The sequence below is a fragment of the Artemia franciscana genome, chromosome 1 (assembly GCF_032884065.1).
Source record: "Artemia franciscana chromosome 1, ASM3288406v1, whole genome shotgun sequence".
Lineage (NCBI taxonomy): Eukaryota > Metazoa > Arthropoda > Branchiopoda > Anostraca > Artemiidae > Artemia > Artemia franciscana.
The window spans coordinates 11,743,820-11,760,438 of record NC_088863.1 but is presented as its reverse complement, the minus strand read 5'-3'; the positions used below and the strand labels follow the sequence as shown (position 1 = coordinate 11,760,438).

The following is a 16,619-nucleotide window of genomic DNA, read 5'->3' as shown; positions in this document are numbered from 1 at the left end:
TTCACTCTATATATAAAAAAGTCCTAGCTACATTTTTTAAGTTTAGTCAGTTTAGTCAACTAGAATTTCCCTGTGGACATCGAGATTGGCAAAGCCATTTAGCCTACTTTACGTCACGTTTCTTAGGTATGTCTTGATTCTCCGAAGTGTAAAAGGAGCGCTCTGTTGTGCTGGTCGATACAGGTGTAGTGATTAATATGCCATATTTCCACGACCTTACTGCATAGTTCTTTTGAAGGACGATAAAAATTCTTCTTCAATAATTTAGAATAATTTTTCAACAATTAGTAGCATTGCCTCTTCAATGAATACGCAATATATTTTCAATTGAAATTATTCTTTACCCGATGGTCAATATATTTGAAAGAATGAATTATTTTAGTCATTTTATGATTATTATTACTTCGCCATTAGTAAGCATATAGATACAGTAAACCCTGGCATTGGGGTTTTTGGACAAGCAAGATCCCCTTTCCTACTTTTATAAGGTTCACTCTATATATAAAAAAGTCCTAGCTACATTTTTTAAGTTTAGCATTAATCCGCAAATATGTAATGGCGGGCCCAAAATAGGTCTGTCGAAACTGTTTTTGAAACATAACCACAATATCACTTTTCCTTCGTGGCATCCCCTTCTTAAAAGGGGATGCTTAAAGTTGAAAGTATACAATAGTTGTTCGTGTATAGTAAGTGCTCTTCATAAATTGTTTTGATAAACATAGTTATGTATTTATTTTAATTTTCTCTATCTTGTACTCCGTCCCTATGAACTATCCCTAGCTCTAAGAACAACAAGCAGTTTGCAAGAATACAAAGAAACAATATTTTATTGATTAAATTTATATTAAAATATAAAATAAAAAATGTTGTTGTATGTTGAGTCAGGAAGAGGTTCTTTGGCAGGAGCAGAGGCCACATAATTGCACAGCTTCAATGAGCAGTAAATTCGTTAGGTGAAGGATGAGCAAAAAATTGAAGCAAAATTGATTAAAAAATTTTTTAGGGTTCTATTTTTTTAGTAAAATATAAAAAGGGGAGCAAAAAAAAATATACGCGAATTTTACTGAGATTCTATTTAACTTGAGGTTTAGAACCCTTGTTTTTTTTTTATTTAAACTTAAAAATTATAAGAAACCAGTTCTGCTGCACTGTCTTTTTATGTAAAAATAAGCGTCTATACACAAAAAGACGAATGCAACAGAGAACAGGCTTATACAGATTTTAGGGTTAGAATGGCTAAGGAGCTGAAGGAATTTCCGTATGAACTTCAAATCATTCTCGTCATCGATCATCATAAGATAAAAAACGTTACCGGAATCTTCACAAATTTCCTTCCATACTCCAAGTGTTCTCTACGAAAAAAAAAATTCGACTTGATCAACTGAAATCAAAAATCTAAAGAAAAACTGAACGAAAAAAGGAGAAGAAAAAAGAACAATAGTCGCACAGTTGCGTTCTGGATTTAACAGGCTTCATATCTAAGAGAAATCTCGTTTAGTGTGGACTCCTTCTACACTCAAAGATTTTGTTGCATCACACGTGCCAAAATTGGTCAATAGTTTCACATCACGGCTATAAAAGATATCGTAGTTTGAAAGCCGAGGGTGCATCCAGGATTTTAGTTGGGGGGGAGGGAGGGGAGTTAAAATAAAAAACTTAAAATAACGCTCAAAATTGTTTATATGCATTTTTTTCAAAGAAATTAAATAAAACATAGCCCATTAATGAGCTAATTTGCAAATAGAAAAAAAAAATAGAAGCATCTTATTACATTATTTTTTCTTTGGAAAGCATCTTTATGCACTGTCAAAGCAATTTTATTCAAAATGACATCGAAAGAAAGCCAAACCCAATCATACATGAAAACAACAAGTATTGAGGGAATAACCTAAATCCAAAGGCTTACAAGAATTAACCCAGCCAATGGGTCAGAAAATGCCTATTTTTAAATAGAAGCACTTCTAAAACTTATAGCACCCCCCCCCCTCTCCCTAAAACTAAATTTAGGTAATTTATCCATTGGTCTAACCTGCCCTTTTTGATGTAAATGAAACTTTAGACTGTTTTTAAGAAATTTCTGAACCACCAAATGAACATTTCTTAATTTTAAAAGTATCCTTGAAAAACCTATGAGATGTAACCTCTTAGTCTGAGCATGTTGATACATCCAATAGACACAATTAATCAGTTTTTTTTCCAAAGATTTTAAACTTTTTTCAAGTACAGGAGATGACAGCAATATAGAAATTCAATTCATAAAAAAATCTGCCAGTTACCAGAAGTAGAAAATAACACAGATATTTGGTGTCTTTTAGTCAACTACCTGAACAAGGGTAGCTGTTTGTGCAGGCCTGAAATGTCATCGTGAATGGGCCTTACCTTTCCTATGCAAACAGCAATCATTTTTGTTTGATCAAATATTATATAAGAGTGTAAAAGATCAAAATTATACCTTCCATGACTTTTGAATCAAAAATTTCTAGTCTTTTTTAAACTTCAGGGAGGAACTTTTTGCTGTATATATTTTCTTAAATAACAGAAGTGGATGCAGTTTTTTAGAATAAAACGAAATTAGCATACAGAAGAAGAGGTATAATATTTCAAACAAGACACTTGAACAAAAAAAAAAAATGTCTTTTTTTCACTAATAATAATTAAAGTCGAAATATTTGAGCTTCACGACCAAAGGTCTTACCAGTGGGAATAAAAAAAATTAAATTATACAAAACGTGCAAAGAAAAAAAAAATTAAAACATGATTAGTTATAAAATTGTCATTGAGTAATTATATTAGTATGTTCTTTTGCTAAATTCAAAAATAATATAGATAATAGTTGGGGTTCGTCCATCCATAGGCAATAGGTAATTAATTCCTTAGACCACAGTGCCTTTCCCTTAACAAATAAAATGACACAAAAATATAGAAAAAAGGGGTGTAATATTTCAAGTAATGCAAGAAAAAATAACTAAGTCTTCTTTTCACTAATAATATTAAAAGTCTAAATATTTTAAAAGTTTCTTAAGCAAGAATGCTGCCAAAACTCGGATATCTATTGCCAATAATAATCAATGACTTACACATGGCATTGGAATAAATGGCAGGAAGCTACCAATTTTATAGAAAAAGATTGAACAATTTTTTTTTCATTAAATTCTTCGTTTTATGTTTCGTTTTGCCTGATACGCTTTCCTATGTTTGATATTTATTTACTTTTCAACAGGTAAATACAGGTTTGGCCATTTTTGAGCTTGTTAATGCCTTTTCCAAACAAATTTGTAGTAAGAATTTAAAAAAATCTGACTTCTATAGAAAGACTTTGCAAAATGCTCTCACTATTTGACTTTAGTCTAAAGGAGGGTTGACATTTACTGTAAGTTGACATTTTCAAAGGTTCAAAAATCGAGGAATATATTGTTAATATATAAAGTTAACAGCAAATCAACTGCTTTAAATCTACATTCTAAAAAGAAATGAAAATAAAAAAGAAAAAGAAATAAAAAAGAAACTCCAGTTGACTGCAGTTCATTTACAGCAATATAATTTGTATGAGATTCTTTGAAATATAAATAATACCTGGATTGTTATAAGTTCCATAGTTTCTGACACTCTTCATCTTCATGTCAGCCCAATAAAACAGTTCAATGAAATCTCTAGAATAATTTTCAATTGATAATCTTATACAAACAGCTTGCATAGAATATTCATCCATCTTCAATTCCATTAGGGTATTACCTTGGGAAAAATTAAAACAAAATAAAATATAAAACGGGTATTAATTTTCTAATAAGACAGTCAGAAAATAATAAAAAAAAAACTTTTTTTTTGTCACTGATAATATTAAAAGTCCAAATATCTCAGCTTCATCTCTGAAAGCCTTTGCCAACAGAAAAAAAAGGAAAAGAACAAATAAACTAACCTAAAATAAACAAAACATGCAAAATGGGAAAAGTAACACAAACACTATACAAAAAAAAACAATAAGAAAACAAGAGAAAAATTCACGTTTCAAAGAATTGTAGTAGGACAACTCAACTTTTTATACATCACACCAAACCAGGGTGTCTGTCTGATAATAGAATCTAGCAAAATGAGCAAAAAATTTACATGGGTCATAAGTTAAAATAATCAGAATCAAATGCAGTTCAAGGAAACTGTAACACTACTGTGTTTCATAAACTAAATGACTTTTGAGAGTCTTTGGTTTGATTATGAAATCTGATTGAAAAGATAATGAAATTTGTATGTCCCCTGTGTCAGTAAGGTCTTCAATCAAGGCGAGTAAAACCACTGGGTACTCCCGAAGCTGCCAAACTGCTCAAATAATAGTCAATTTGAGCTGATTTTTAGCATTTCCCAAGTAGGTATTCTAGAACGTTTTAGTGACAGCCCTTTTATGAACTTTCAAAAGAAAGTTCTGCTCTGCTTAATAAAATAAAAAAATCTCCATCTCCAGCACAAAACAGGAGAGGTCAAATAGTTTTCCAAGATTTCTGGGAAAGTATATGTTAGTTTTTAGTTTGCTGTTATTATTTTGGATGTCTAATCCAGCCTCTACAAGTTTTGGCAAGACCCTCCAATACTTTTTTTGATATTATTTAAAAACAAATTATAAATTCCAGTTTTTGAGGCTTCAAGTCTTAGGCCTTAAATAATCTAGCCACAACTAAAAAGTTTATAACGGATGACATAGGGTGATATTCGCTTATAAGAGTCAGTCCCTTAGTAACCCCCTAAAAAAGGTTTAAATTTGTCTGAGGCTGGTTTTGTGGAGTATTGTTATTTGAAGTATCTGATATTTTGACCTGTCCTTTAATTTAACCATCATAAATAGGATTCAGTATATATTCCTCTTGATTTCTATGTATACTAATAAAAATTAATAAATCTTTAGGTGTTTAAATTGTCAACTGAATATAATTAATCATGGTTGCATCAGTAGTTGCAACCTAGTAAAGAGCAAACCTATGGCCCATATTAGCCAAAATTTAAAAATAGAATTTTCAAAGAAACTGTCAATTGACAAATTTTCTAGGGCAACACTTTTGAAAGCAGTAATTTCCATTCAGATTCAAGTAAACATAGTTACAAGAAATTTTTTTCAAGAATTTCGAAAAAGAACCTCAAACCCCTTCAAATGACATACAATTAAAACAAAGAGTAAACCATTGAAGCTGCCATTGTTGAAAACTTTTGACTGGATGTTTACAGTCAAAACTTAAAACATGAAGGAAAATCACGTTTTTGAGTGGAATGAGAGTAGGATATGGGACTCCAGGACATTGTTTGCAGAAATAATGACTTGCAGGTTATTACAGGATAGAAAATAATATGCTTTAGCAACCACCACAATTAACAGGCACAAAATATACTTTTTGAAAATTATTGGGACTGATTAAAAAGTAGGAGATCAATAAATGAAATGGGAAGATTATTAGATGGGTCACCAGGATTATTAGATGGAGCCAGATTGCTAATGCATTTATAGCAGTTTTTGTAGTTGATGCTCTGTTTACCTACAACAACACTGTTAACAAACGTAATAATAAAAAAAGTAAACAGATCCACAGAAATTACAAGGAATTTGATCTTAAGACACATAAATCTCATGCAGATAAGAAACATCATTTGACCAGTTTTACTATCATAAATAGCCTATTAACAATTTGCATATCTCCTTCCAAAAGTTATGTGCATTAAAGCAGCTTCATTTTTAAGAATGAAGAAGCAAAGTTACTATATGAGTTCTTTCATAGAAATTCATTTTCAGCTTATTGTTTCCCTGCAAACAATGATGATCTGGTGTTCCACTCCTATAGTTGATCTGCCTTTAAATCTGGGCTGCCAGTTTACAAGGTTGCCTTTCTCAACAAATATGGGTGTGGGGCATATATATAACTAGCTTACCCATTGCTCCAATCTCAAAAGAAAGGGACTAACCTTAGACACGGGACCTTAAAGTTAGAACAAAGTGTCTAAACCACACAAAGACTTAATCTTGGACATATCAAACAGTTTGTGCTAGCAAAGGAATAATTTCGCTCAATAGGAACCAAAACTCTAAAAATGGAATTTTAATATCAATAGATATATCAAAAGAATCAGTGTAGTATGCTGATTCCAGATATGTAAGATTCATTAAGTTTGATGTTATCCATCCCCTTCATGTCACACCACCAGTAAGATGTTTCACAGGAGGCTCATCCCCACCTTATCTTGCTGGACGTGCAATTTAAGGTAAACTTCAAGGAATCCTAATGGAAATCACACCATCAGGTTCAGCAAACTAGAGAACCCTAATGTAAAAGTTTCAAGCTCCTATATACAAAAGTATGGACTTTTGCTATTTTTGCCAGAAGACAGATCATGGATGCATGTTAGTTCTTTTTTTCCAGGGGTGATTGTATTGAAATAATGGTCCCAGAAGATCTGTAGATGGTGCATTTGAAGGAAAATTGAAAGTTCTAATGGCCTTTTAAGTGAAAAATATTGAAGGGCAACTGGCGCCCCCTCCCATAACCATTTCCTTCAGATTAGAAAAAAGATCAAATAGCTATGTCTTTAGGGGTAAAAGACCCCCCACAGTCTGTGGTGAGACACTTATAAGTTGTAAAAAATTTGTCCATTGTTTATGCATAGTATAGTTATTGTATAGTTATACAATAACTATTGCATATTTATTGTGAAGCATAGACATTTTTGGGAGGAGGGGGTATTTTGTGTATGGGGTTGATCTTCATAGGGAGAATTTTCCTTGGGAAGAAAAATTTCCAAAGGGGGTGGTGAATGTCCTAGGGGAAACTTTACTCTGGGAGGATTTGAGAGAATTCATATGCAAAATTCTCTTAATTGTCTTAATTCTCTATGCCAACTCAATTTTGCATGTTATGATATTCTAGGGAAAATATCTAGCGGCTATTTTCAGCATTCTTTGATTTCTGGGGGAATATTCCACCAAAGGGGGCATTTACAGAGTGATCAAGAAACCAATTAGAGATTAGACTTTTTCAAATGAAAGTATTCAAAGGGGAATTTTCCAGGCTGAATTGTCTGCAAGAAATTTTATAGGGAGAGGGATTTCCAGCAAGGAGGGAATTTGACAGGGTGTGTACTTTATGTTGGATGAAATTTCCATGGAGTGATTTTCTGTTTGTGGGGGGTATATTTCATTAAGGGTGAGCCAGATTTTCCTGCATTATTTGAAAAACAATCATAAATTAAATAATAATTTTTTTTTATTAAAAGTAAGAGGAAAATTAAAACTCAGTACAAACAGAAACCATCCTGTATATGAAGGGTTGTCCCTCCTAAATACCTTGCTATTTATGCTAAAGTTTGACTGTTTGTCCTAATTCTTTAAGAGTGGCTACTGAAATGCAGGGACTGTTTAATTAGAATAGAAAGCTTTTAACTGCTAACAGTTTTTCCACACAGAGTAAGGGGTTGAGGAGAGGGCAACCTTTCATATACAGAATAATTTCTATTAATTTTGTGTTTTAATATTGCTCCTTACTTTCAATTTAAAAAAAACTTGTTTTTTTTTTCATTTGATCAGAGAATGAAATATTTGGATGTGCACAAATATTTGTGCACATGCCAAAAATATTTGTATTTTTAAGGAGATTGGATAGTACCTTTTTATATTAGCTTACATACTATTTTTTTCCATTTGTCAAAGTGTGGTGTTCCCTCAGATACAAATTGAAATTAATAAAACACATTTTTAAATAAAAATAAGTGTTTTCTTAACAAAAGTTAAAAAACTCTTTTCCTCTGATACTGATTGAAATTACAATTTGTTCCTCATTACTTAAAGAATGATATTACTTTTTTCATATTTACAGTAAAAATTTGAAAAATAAAACATTCTTAGACTCCTTCTACATATGGAGTAAGACCAATACTGTTGGAAATACCCAATGATAAGTAGAAAATCTGTGTTCTACTGTTGCACATAAAAACTGTTAACAACAGTTTTGTTTTGCATGGTTTTTGATATATAGATGTTTCAGCTAGCATGTATTAGGGTGATACAATTTTATCTGTGCATATAGGGTTTAGTGAAAGGTGTCAGATTTACCACAAACTATGGGGTAAGTTTGATCTCCTTGAGAAGTGTCAGCCTATTTTGTGCAGAAATTAATGTAAGCAAAAATAAATTCAAATAACTTTCAGAGCAAAGAACTACAACAAATCCCCATCAAAGAGTAAGTTAAACTAAAAACAAACATATATTATAATAAAAGGGGAGATGGAGTGGAGGTGAACACCAAAATATTTTCCTGGAGATCATTAAGGCTCTGGATGTATTCCTGAAAGTTTCATTCACCTACCAACTACTTCCAAAGATACAAAAAACACATAAATTGCAATACTACCTTTCAGTAATGTCAACAACAGAAGAATTTACAGCTTCTATGGAGCACTTAGAAAGAAAATAAACATTTACTCCCATTTTAGATTATTCTAGCAAAGGCATAGCCAATTTATGCTATGCAAGCAGTAAATATGAAGTTTTAACATTTGGATATAAAAGAACTCAAGTTTCTTGTGGACCCTCAAAAATTATACCTCTCTTATTTTTGGCTAGCCTATATAAAAAGGTTATCAACAGCAATTCTCACTATTTAATTCAGGGAAATTGTAATGACCATATTTTAACTTCAGCTTGACTGTACTTCCCCCAAACCTCTAATTTGCAAATGCAAAGAACAAATTATGTATTTCCATGTTTTCTAGTTCTAAATTTGATTGGTTGACTCAATTTAAGGGTAAATGTATGACAGTTTTTCAAAATTTATAAATGGTTTATTCAATTCAATCATGATGAATCATAAATACTTGGTTATATAACTTAAGCAGAATGGAACTAATATCAAACACTACATTTTAACAATTACCTATAAAAAAAATCATCTTAGAGTCCATAAAAGGCAAATTGGATTTCTAAGTAAAACAGTTATTATGTTCAGAATAAGCATAAACTCATCAATTAGTATGTTTATCTTACTTAAAGGTCAGTAATGCAGTATCTTCTACCTTTACCTCCAGTTCTTCATTTTGTCAGTTGACCTAACTTTACAAAAAATCTAATTATAATCAGATAGTGTGCTTTTAACTATTATTTAGGACCTTTTCTAAAAATTAGAGTCCATAAAGAGCTTAAAATTAGAATTTTTGAACATGATGATTGTGTAGGACAAGAGTGTAAAAACACAACAAATGGTATAATTTTCATCTAATTCATAGCTTGTTAGTGGACAGATCTTGAAGTGGATTGCAACAGTTACCCAGCCCACATCTTATGAGAAAATCAAATTTTAGTGTGGATAGTACTTAATCACCTTATTTTTACTCTTATTGTTTCCTTTCTTTTTTGTTACTAGTAGGGCACAGAATATGGTAGCTGTCTAGTGCCTTCTTTAAAAAGTAATTTTTATGATTAATATTTTCTTATTTGCAGCAAAAAAATTCTTAAAAAACTAGCCTACTTACTGTTTTAACCAAAAGTGGTTAGATTAGGAAAATAAAAAATTTAATAATGAATGAAAGGCCATAAGCATACACCAGAAAAATATTGCAGAGCTACAATGTTACAGAATGGAATTATAATCAAATAGTAAGTTTTTAGTTGATATTTAGGGCCTTTTCTGTGACCAAAGTAAGACAAGTTAAGGGTCCATAATGGGCTTATAAACTAAAAATTTTCAAACGAAACGACTATATTGAGAAAGAGCATATAAAACACCCTGTTATGATTTTCACCTAATTTGGAACTCAATAATGGACACAGCCTAAATCTAAATTTACTCAACCTACACCTTAACAGAAACCACATTTTATCAGATGTAATCTAGCACTTGTTAGCTCTTTTATTGTTTTTCCTTTCACTTTTGATGCTATTAGGGCACAAAATATAATTGTTATTTTAGACCCTCTTTAAAAGTAATATTAGGGTTCAATTTTTCCTAGTTTTGCAAAAAAAATCTGAATAACCTGGCCTTATAAGTGAATGCATGGCCAAAAGAATACACCAGGAAGATGTTGCCAAGCTACTAGGCTATGTTAACCCACTTCTGATTTCCATGTCTTAGAAATTTGCCTATTTGACAAGTCGGGAGCCTAGGCTACCTATTGGAACTACGACAAAACAACACTATAGGCCAACTTTATTTTCAGTTCCCTTCTCTGGTAGGCTAGGCAAATAGGATTTCAATATACAATTTCTCCAATTTGACTGAAATTAAGCCATAGCATTAAATTTTTCTTTTAATTAAACTAGGAAATGTTTAACATCTTTAAAACTTCATAGCCTAATCTGGGAATGATTAAAGTGGTAAAGATAGAAATTCTTTGATGTAGGCAACTTCATTTAAGCAGAACATCGATTTTAAAAGGTTTCACTTTTATAAAACAAAGATTTTAGCAAAAGGTCAATGCCTTATACATTGAATAGGTAGGCCATTCCAAAACACCCATCCGGGACATAAGAAAACTTTAAGTTGCGCTACAAATGAAAGAATAAATAAATTAAATCACTTACGACTAGCAACGACGAGCTCCGTAGAGCAAGTGAAGAATGGCGTTGGGAAACTGATTTTCAAAAGGAAGAAAAGATTTATTTGGAAAATGAAAACCCTGAGCGTGTCCAAAAGCTTATGCCAAGTTCACACGCATAGGATTTTGGAAAATCCTTTTGGAAGCATACGCTTTTTTAAGAAGTAATAGTTTTAAATCACCTTTGGGGTGCGTTTGTTTACTTGTCCAATGGGATTTTTACTAATCGAGGTTTAACCCCTAAAAGATAGCAACAAATACTTGTCTGGCCACGTGTCACTTAAAACGGCAAGGACCGTGTCCGAAATCTTATTTCACAAAGAATGCTGCATCTGGATGCAGGGTTAATTCTGAATACTCAGTCCGAAAACAGTTTTCGTCATTTGTTCTTTGAAGCTCAAATCCCTCAACAGCAACTCAGTAGTAGGGGAAGAAACAGAAATCAACCATCAGATTGAAAATAGCTTCCATGTAGCTCCTAATCACTTTGCTACTACTGCAAATTAAAGTACTGGACATTCTTTTGCTCTGTCTGATGGGAGCAATTTTTTTTCTTGCAGATAATGATGCATAATTGTCGAGACTTTGATTTTGGATAGCTTAGGTCAGACACTGGATATATCTAGCATTTACTAGTCTTTGGTAGGCTTATGTCTAACAATAAGTAAGGCCCATGACTTTCTTATGATGGCAATCAAGATTAAAGGTCATCACTAAATTCAAGGATCGAATTCTCTCTGGCCTTTGAAATCTAGTGGTCATGCAAATTGGGTGATCATTAGATTTGGAACATAGTGTATATGCACTGCTGAACTAAATATATCTAGAGAAAATAAAATGTCAATGTCTCCAGAACCATCTAGACCATATCTAGTAGGCTAATAGATCTGAGATTTTTCATTACAAAGCTGCTGCTAAGAATCAGAAACACAAAGAATTGAGATTAGAAGGTAGTTGTGTTAATAGGCCTTGGTTATTTAGACCAATTAGATTTGTCCTATATTTTACCACTTAGCTGAATTCTTTTGTTTTGCATTTGCTTTGCTAAAAAGTTGTCTTAAAAAGTTCCAAGTTTAGAGAATTATGTTAGTACTTTTCTTGCTGATCAGAACAATTGTCTTTACAAATCCTTCTGTTCAAAGCATTTTAGAGAGATTATAAGTGCACCATGGGCACATTGCAGTCTCAAATGAGCTTGTGGAAAACAAATAGAACATATAGTTTTTCTTATTTGTATTATTTCAAGACCAGAATATCACAAAACTAAGCTTTCATATTGCTTATTGTATCTTAAGTAAATACAATTCCTGATGGAGTTTTGTTGATACCTGTCTTAAATTTGTCTAAATAAAATGCAAATTGTTTATGGGCAGCAACTATGACTTGAGTTTTTTTTAAATATTTCCTTTTTTCAAACAATTGTTGTTCTGTGTTCACATTTGTGTTCCTTCCTAAGTGGCTGGCTCTCTAGCTTGAGAATCCTTTGTCCAAAGGGCACAGGTTTAATTCCTGGTATTACTAGATTATTTGGTTTGGGACAGGGATCAGTGATGTGACTCTGATAGCTCAGCTAGAATTGGCCCAACTTTAAAAAGTTACCTAAAGAAATGTGGGGACAGTAAGCAGGAAGGGCATGCAAAAGCACAGGATTGCTGGCCCCTAGCTTCCTATTGCACTTCCTGGCTAAAGGATCACCTTGTCCTTTACTGGGCTTCTGACTTAGCCATATAAGCCTTCTTTTAAACTTATTAAACATAAATACAAATTAAGAAATGGCAGTAGGGTAGTTGTTCCTTTTCAATGAATTGTTGATGTATAGACAAGAGTGTGGGTCATGAGAGATGGCTGGTGAAGGTTTTGCAAGGTTTAAAAATTTAGGTAATTGCTCAGGTTGGCAACTGAGCACGAAAGTAAAATGTTGTGAATGGATTTTCTTTGTGACTGTTATGCTTATGTAATGTCAAGTATTTTATAGTTAATCTTTATTGTTTTATTTTAATTGCAATGGCCCTAGGACTTTAGTGTAATTAAACCAACTTACATCCATCCCTTTTCTTCAAACAGACAGGAGTTCTGTGTTCCCTAGCTTCAATAAATTTATATGCAATTTTGAGACCAAGGGTTACAAAGTAGGTCAAAACTTGCAAATGGAACTGTGGTGCAACTAATTAATTTATAAGGAATGTATATCAATTTAAAGAATTAAAAAAAATCATTTGGAATTCAAACAAGACAAATAAATAAATAGAAGTATTCCTTTACAATCATTTAATGAATTGTCACAAATGTAGGTCACTATTAAGATTGAAATGAACAAAGCTTCAATTATGAATCTGTTTTCTTTCAACAGACTGAAGGGGCAAACCTCCAAGCTTTGATAAATTCAATCTCACTTTTGGGCTCTTTTCAATGGGAACTTTCTTTGGATTTTTTTTTTACCAACTAAAAACAGTAGGGAAAGCATCAGGTATAAGGGACTTAAGAGACTAGACAACATTTAGAAAAGCCTCATGCAACATGATCTAAATAAGGATGCTATTGTAGAGTATCAAAGAGAAGCCTACATATATCCCAAATAAAGTAAAGGCATATTACAAAGAACAAGAACAGGTTCATAGAATACCATTGAAGTGGTAAAGAAACAAGGAAATTGCAAAAGTTGAGATTATAAGATTAACAAGAAACTATGAAAATTGAAGTACAGTACTAGCCTCCTTCCAACAGGACAAATAAGGGGATTCACACCCCAAGGCTCTGACTACTTTCAACTACACCTTTAGGAGCGAAAAAAAAAAATTAAATACATTTTTTCACATATGTCGAATATGACAGTTGACTCAGGAGTTTAGGGTCAGGGATTCAACACTCTGTGGTGCCACAAATGGAAGGACCTTTGCTGTCATAAGCAGTGTTAATCCTAGCACACACCCATACTCAAATATAACATTCTGTAAAGTCATAAACATCTTAAACAGCAAAAATAAAAGACTTTTTTTTATTTTTGATAAATATTATTTGAAAAAGGACACTACAAGGCAAATATCAGGCTCATCAGCATGCTAAATTTGATGTGACAATGATAAAATTTGTTAAATCTTTTCTGGGACCAAACGTGTTAACTATAGATAACACAGACATTGCAATTTCTATTTCTCCATCCATCTGTTTGATTGAGATTCTGAGACTATGACCCTAGGTCAAAAAGGCTAAGGCTTTTAAAGTTTTTTTCATTGGCCTTAGGTCAAATAGGGAAAGAGGAGGGGGCTCTATAAACAAAAAGTAGAAAATTTTTGTTGATTTGGTGAAGTTAGTGAAAGGAACACCAAATCAAACAGTTTGTGGTAACAAACTGTAGTAAGGAGAAACCCGGCTCAATAGTAACCAAAACTAAAAAAATGGAATTTTTATACCAATAGCTACATCAAAAGAATCGCATTTTAATGGTGATTTCAAATATATAAGTTTCATCAAGTTTAGTCTTACCCATCAAAAGTTACAAGCCTGAGAAAATTTGCCTTATTTTAGAAACTAGGGGAAACACCCCCTAAAAGTCATAGAATCTTAACGAAAATTACACCATCAGATTCAGCGTATCAGTGAATCCTACTGTAGAAGTTACAAGCTCCTATCTACAAAAATGTGAAATTTTGTATTTTTTGCCAGAAAGCAGACCACGGATGCGTGTTTATTTGTTTGTTTTTTTTTTTCTCCAGGGGTGATCGTATTGACCCAGTTGTCCTAGATTGTTACGAGATGGCTCATTCTAACGGAAATGAAAAGTTCTAGTGCCTTTTTAAAGTGACCAAAAAAATTTGTGGACACCTAGGCCCCCTCCCACACTAATTATTCTCCCACAGTCAACGGATAAAAATTCTGAGACAGATATTTTATTCAGCGTAGTCGAAAAACCTTATAACTATGTCTTTGGGGACGACTTACTCCCCCACAGTCCCCACGGGAGGGGCTACAAGTTACAAACTTTGACCAGTGCTTACATATAGTAATGGTTATTGGGAAGTGTAGAGGCGTTTTCAGGAGGATTTTTTGGCTGGGGGAGGGGTCAAGAAGAGGGGGACATGCTGGGGGAGCTTTCATTGAGGAATTTGTCATGGGGGATGAAAATTTCCATGAAGGGAGCACAGAATTTACTAGCATTACTTAAAAAAAAACAATAAAAAATATATGAAAAAGTTTTTTTCAGCTGGAAGTAAGGAGCAGCATTAAAACTTAAAACAAACAGAAATTATTACCCATATGAGGGGCTCACCTCCTCCTAATACCTCAATCATTTGTATAAAAAAATATACAAATTTCATTTTAATTATTCCTCTGTGGAGAGCTAAAATTAAAACATGCATTGATTAGAAAAAGTTCACAAATTAAATTAAAAAAAAAACAAATTGTTTCAACTGAAAGTAAGGAGCAACATTAAAACTTAAAACAAACAGAGAATACTTTGTATATGAAAGAGGCTGCTTCCTCATCAACGCCCCGCTCTTTACGCTAAAGTTTGTTACAAACTCTAGCCTAAAGAGTGGTGCATTGATGAAGAAGCAGCCCCTTTCATATACAAAGTAATTTCTGTTTGTTTTTAGTTTTAATGTCACTCCTTACTTTCAGTTGAAAAAACTTGTTTTTTTTTTTGTTTAATTTAAATGAAAGATGGAATAAATGTACATAGCAAAATATCACCAAATTGGATCCTACTTGAATTTATCAGATTTGGTTAGTATAATTTCAAGAATGGGTAAGGTGCTGTCTCTGATAGTTGAGCAAGTTTAAAAAAAAATCCTTTAGATCAAAAAGCTTAAAAATAAATTTGTGTCTGACACACAATATAGTTAAGTATATGTAGTTAAAGGAAAAGCTACCATATTTTTCATCCCTGGGAAATTAGTTTAAAGCCCTGTCCTGATTAGAAGAGGTAGCTCAGATCAGGTTACTCAAAACATGATTCTAAAGGAGATAGACCATGGTTAAAATGCTAATATTGCACTGATACTTAGTCAATTATAGCTATTTCAGCTTATTTGCATTGTGATGTTAACAATGGGTTTGCAGCTTTAATGTGATGATTGCTTGAAGACAGGATTATCACCCTATTTAGGGTAGATCAATTTTACTTGAAAGAAAATCATTTGGTAAAATTCTAGTTGATTGACTTCTTGCTATCTCAGAAAGGGGTTATGTTAGGAAATGAAACTTTCAGAGATGCATCTACAGGCTAAAGTATGTCCTTGGAAGGTGCTTTGAAGTACCTACCTCTACCCCTTCTCCCTCTAGAGGGCTGCAACCTTCAAATATGTGTTATAAAAGTGAAATCTTGCAAAATAGATCTTCTGTTGAATGAAGTACAACAAAATTGTTTTCAGCTTCACAACTTTGCTCAATCCAAATTTATAAGGTTTCAAAGATATGCCAATACATTTCCTAAATTTTGAAGAAAAAAAAGTGATATGGCTCAGAATTCTACTCATAACTGGAATTGCATTTTCAGAACTAAAGGCGGAGAAAAAGCAACTGGTAACTAAAACTTAAGATAAAATGTTGTTTTGTCAAAATTTCAATTTTGACAAACCTGTTAAACTTGTCAAACCTGTCAGATTGGCAAATTTCATGGCTCTCTAGAGGGAAAAGGAGTGGAGGTGGGTACTCAAGAATTCCTTCCCAGGATATACTTTAGCCTTTAGAACCACCCCTGAAAGTTTCATTTTCCTAACCTTACCCCTTTCTGAGATAACAAGAAGTCACTCAACTAGAATATTAACAATCACTTTATTAAACAACTATCAAAAAACTGCTGATCAGCTATTACTCTGCTTAGAGATAATCCTTTAGCAGGGCATGAGAAATTTTGTGTTTTCTCTTTGTTTGAAACAGCTTAATTTTTTTGCTTCAAGAATAACAGAACAAAAAAAGTCAATGATCATTGTATTTAGCAGTTATCATACAATTAAAGCTCTATGATCACTGAGCAAGGTGAAGATCTACATCCTTAATAATAATCATCTAAATGCTGCTGATCACAAATAATTTTTTTTTTAACTGAGATATTCTTAGCCACT

The 16,619-nt window shown here is 32.6% G+C and overlaps 1 long non-coding RNA gene across 1 annotated transcript; it reads right to left on the bottom strand.

The window, feature by feature from the left end:
• Positions 1–809: 809 nt before the first annotated feature.
• LOC136025617 (uncharacterized) lies at positions 810–10,583 on the bottom strand. The gene is made up of 3 exons (XR_010617122.1): positions 10,541–10,583; positions 3,574–3,732; positions 810–1,352 (listed from the first exon to the last, which is right to left on the bottom strand). It is a non-coding gene; the product is annotated as an uncharacterized LOC136025617 (long non-coding RNA).
• Between the last annotated feature and the right edge of the window lie 6,036 nt (positions 10,584–16,619).